This window comes from Gossypium hirsutum, chromosome D07 (genome assembly GCF_007990345.1).
Source record: "Gossypium hirsutum isolate 1008001.06 chromosome D07, Gossypium_hirsutum_v2.1, whole genome shotgun sequence".
Taxonomy (NCBI): domain Eukaryota; kingdom Viridiplantae; phylum Streptophyta; class Magnoliopsida; order Malvales; family Malvaceae; genus Gossypium; species Gossypium hirsutum.
This window is the reverse complement of record NC_053443.1, coordinates 3,781,943-3,786,249: the sequence shown is the minus strand read 5'-3', so window position 1 is coordinate 3,786,249 and position 4,307 is coordinate 3,781,943. Positions and strand designations below refer to the sequence as shown.

Genomic DNA, 4,307 nt, shown 5'->3' with positions numbered 1-4,307 from the left:
GGCGGGTCGTCGGGACCCTCCCCTTTCTTTCAATCCCTACTTTATCTTTGTTTACATACATCTCATTCCTCACATCATCTATATTTTTTATGTATTTTTTTTAAAATTTCATTTCTAAAATTCAATTAATTTTTTGTGATATTTTAATATAAATAATATTCGCTTCATAGTTGTATAAAAAAAATTAACTGTCATCAAAAGTGTCCGATAATTAAGAAATATTAAGAACTGAAAAGATGCAGTAGTTAACAGTGTACAATATGATATAAGGAAGACTGGAAAGGACTTTAATTATTTTTAAAATAATAAATTATATTATTTATGGGAAGTAGAGACCACGCTCTTAAAGGGCCGAATGTCCCACATTGTTCTAACATTTACATATTCACATTTAAATAATGAAACACTAACTTCAAAGTTGGCAACTTTAGGTTAGGGATCCATCATGGACCACTCATTATTCCAAGCCCAACCCTTGCCACCAATTCTATATATATTTATGGACTGCACCCCACACTTGTTTCCATTTTAATGTTCCAACTTCTCATGCATTCATTCATCGATATATGTGTTTTAAGTAGAGTTAGTTATTAATGTATCATTTATATCATATGATATGATTAGATTCCATCGACACACTGCAAAATTAATGCATTTTTTTATGTGGGAAAATGGATCACTATTATCAACTATCATATCTGATGGATCAATTGGTAATGTTACCTCTATTTTTTAAAAATTATCAAATTTTTTATTTATTAATTTTTTTATTAACTTGACCAACTCATTTTCGAGAAATTATTAGAATATTTTAAAAAAATAAAATTCTAACTAAATTAAGTCAATTCCCAGAGTATAATTCACATGATTTCTTTTAAAAATCTATATTTTATTTCTGAAACTTTTACTTAATTCATATTGTAACTGATACTTAAACTTGGAAGCCATTGCATGCACCTTGATACTTATGGTAGAATACCGTTAGAATATGATGACATGACACTGATATCTAATAAAAAGCCTTATATTATATACAAAATTTATTAAAAAATATTGTAGGTCCAAAATAAATATGGACAAATAGATGTCCAAGTATTCTTAGAATTTTTTTCATTTTATTTTTTTTTGAAATTTTTCATATTTTTAGAAAAATTCCCATGTTTTTTTAAAAGATTTTCTTTGTTTTCTAAATTTTTTTTATAGTTTTTTTTTTAAAAAATCTCATTTTCTAAATAATTTCCTATCTTCAAAAAAGTTTCGTTCATCTTTAATAAAACTATCGGTTTTGCTTCATTAACTGACTCAGATTTGAGGATGGATATACAGATCTAACTACTAATACACCAAAATAAGTTCATACCTTCAAGGAATTGAGTCGGATCAAGTAAAACATGCATAAAACGCTAAATCAAGTATAACACATAAAGCGTTGAATCTCCCACCAATCAAAAGGACCCTATAGTATGCTAACTATTCTCGTAACTCTATCCAAACTGTTAATAGGGCAATATTTTTTTTATCAATAAATCATCAAAACATATTATAACTGAATGACTTAACATTATCACCATCTCAAGTATATAAAAATATGTATATCCTGACATATCACAATCGAGATCGAGTAGTTACATATATACATACTTCGCATCATATTATAACACAAATAATGCTACGATATTATACCCAACACATATAGATGTATTAAACAAATATCAAACTGTTGTCAATTTAAACAACATCACTTTATCACAAAGTAGACACTTATGTACACATCTTGACATAATCCACTCCAATCAAATAATTGAGCTTATATGTACCTCTAAACATGCTACCGTCAATGTTAGTAAAATAAACACAGTAATATAAAATATTGATTTAAATTAAAAGATCGAACCAGAACAATATAGATATATATATTTAAATCTATGGTTTCCAACACAATGTCATTTAATTATAACATGCCACCTATTAATTTATAAATTGAAGACAAATTATGAGAGAACAAACGTAGATATACACATAAATTTAATAAGATGTCAATTCTCAATTACAGCTTTCTACTCGTAGGCCTAGTTTAAAAATGTTTCTCACAAGTGTTTTTGAAAAAACAAAAACACTCTTGGGAAGAAGCTAATTTCCAGATTCTAAAAAAAGTGTTTTGGGGCCAATTTTTAATTTGGAAAAAATACTTTTTTCTCTCATAAAGTAAATTGTTTAGGAATATTTTCATCCAAAAAATACATTGGAGAAGCATTCCTAAATAATATAAAAGATTAATATTTTGCTATTTACTCCCTGTGCTTCATTTAATTCTATATATATATATTATCTTCCAAGGTATCCTATATATATGTTTAATTATTCATATCAACAACAATTATAAATTACAATCAAAGCAATAGTTAACATTAATAAATCCACAAGCTAAAATATTTAATTATTTTTATGTGATTGGAAACAAAACATGTTAGCACAAACCGAGGTCTCTATCCGCCCACGACTCTGGCTTTTCCCTTGTCCCTCTGTATATAGACATTGTCTTTTATAACGAAAAAATTATCATAAAAACATAACAATTATACGAAAAATGCATTTAATGAATTAGGTCCTTCAAAACCCAATATTCGACACACTTGTATCTCACAATCTACCCAACTATCAATATCTTATAATTACATCTTCCGTCACTAATCTACCATGCATTAGATCATTAAAACTTAGGTCAACTTCAACAATTCTATAATATAAAAATTGGGCTTCAATCATCCAATACCTTCAACTAAATATTCATTAAAAACCAAGTGGAAAACCACACTTACCTCAAATAATAGAAAACGGCAAATGGAGGAAAACACTAGATTTTCTTCCTTCCTTCCTTCCTTGCTGGTTTGACTAAGAAGAGAGGAGGAGATGAAAACGTTGCCCCCACTAAATATATGAATTTTAACTAATTAAATTACTCAATGGCCATGATCATTTTCGCAAAAAGTTCAGTGGCAATCAACGGCTTGAATCATGCTAACCCACTAAGTCATTTTTATAAACGATTTAATTGCCATTTAAGGCCTCCACCATTTCTTCAATTAAATCACACTCATGACAATATTCCGTGATTCTGTCCCTTTACTATAATTAATAATCGATCTAATTTAAGTCTGCTTAATAATCAGACCCTACCATTCCATATTCAACACATCATGATTCGGTTCTAATTTTCGGTTAATTCGGTTTAATAAATTTAACCCTAAATCTGAATTTTTTGCCACCATTAAAAATAGGGTCCTTCCATTAAATTTATCAAATTAAAAGAAAAACTCCATTTTTAATTAAAATATAATAATTTATTGTAATTAAGTATTGAGTACGTACGGTATTCTAACATACAATTATAACTGTGGAATTAAACAAAAGTAGTAAACATGGTAGATCGTTGTTGGATGATTCAATATATTAATCAAAATAAAGTCACTTTGTTCTAAAGTGTTAAATCCTAATGATTACTCATATTTAAGAGTTGAAGTAGGGTTTACTTATGGTATGAAAGGCATGTAAGCAATATATATAAATTAACTTTCATTCTCCTTATCTGGAACTGTGTTAAAAAAATCTTACAACCCTACATACAAAATTTTTTAAACTTAGAACTGCATATTTAACATTTTCTTTTGTTTATTTAAGCTTCCACAAATATAATACGGGAATAATTTATATTAGGATGATATTAAAAATCATGGTTTTTAGTCATTAATAAAATTTTGTCACATCATCAAATTTTAAAGGTATGAAATTATTATTATACACCCATCTATATTCAACCTACTCTCCAACTCTAGTTTTTTTTTAAAAAAAAACATAAGTAATTAAAATAAAAAAATCAAATACCATAGAAACTTTAAAATTTACACAATTCTTATTAGTGAAGATTCAATGTAATATAATTTTTACTTTTAAAAAAATGTATAATATCAAATAGAAAACAATTTAAAATGGAAAAATGAAAAAAAAATCACTGTCTAGAAACTAATTTTTAAAAAAAATGGTTGCGCAAGAATAAAAAATATTATTCTGGAAAAAGTTGATTAAAAATTAAAAATTAAGAAAATATTTTTGTTTATAATTCAAAAAATGAATTATTTTAAGTAATTTAATTCAAGTTAAATTAAGTTGGAGAATATAGTAGATATAGATGAGTGTATAATAATACTTTGTTATCTTTAAAATTTAATGATGTGTCACTATTTTATTGGTGCCAAAAAACTATACTTTTTAGTATGATCATGATATAAGTTATTCCTATATAATATTAT

General features: G+C 26.4%; 1 long non-coding RNA gene across 1 annotated transcript; it reads right to left on the bottom strand.

Annotated features, from left to right (window-relative positions):
* Positions 1-1,579: 1,579 nt before the first annotated feature.
* On the bottom strand, positions 1,580-2,949 carry LOC107956582 (uncharacterized). Its single transcript, XR_001700163.2, has 2 exons — positions 2,820-2,949; positions 1,580-2,522 (listed from the first exon to the last, which is right to left on the bottom strand). It is a non-coding gene; the product is annotated as an uncharacterized lncRNA (long non-coding RNA).
* Positions 2,950-4,307: the final 1,358 nt, after the last annotated feature.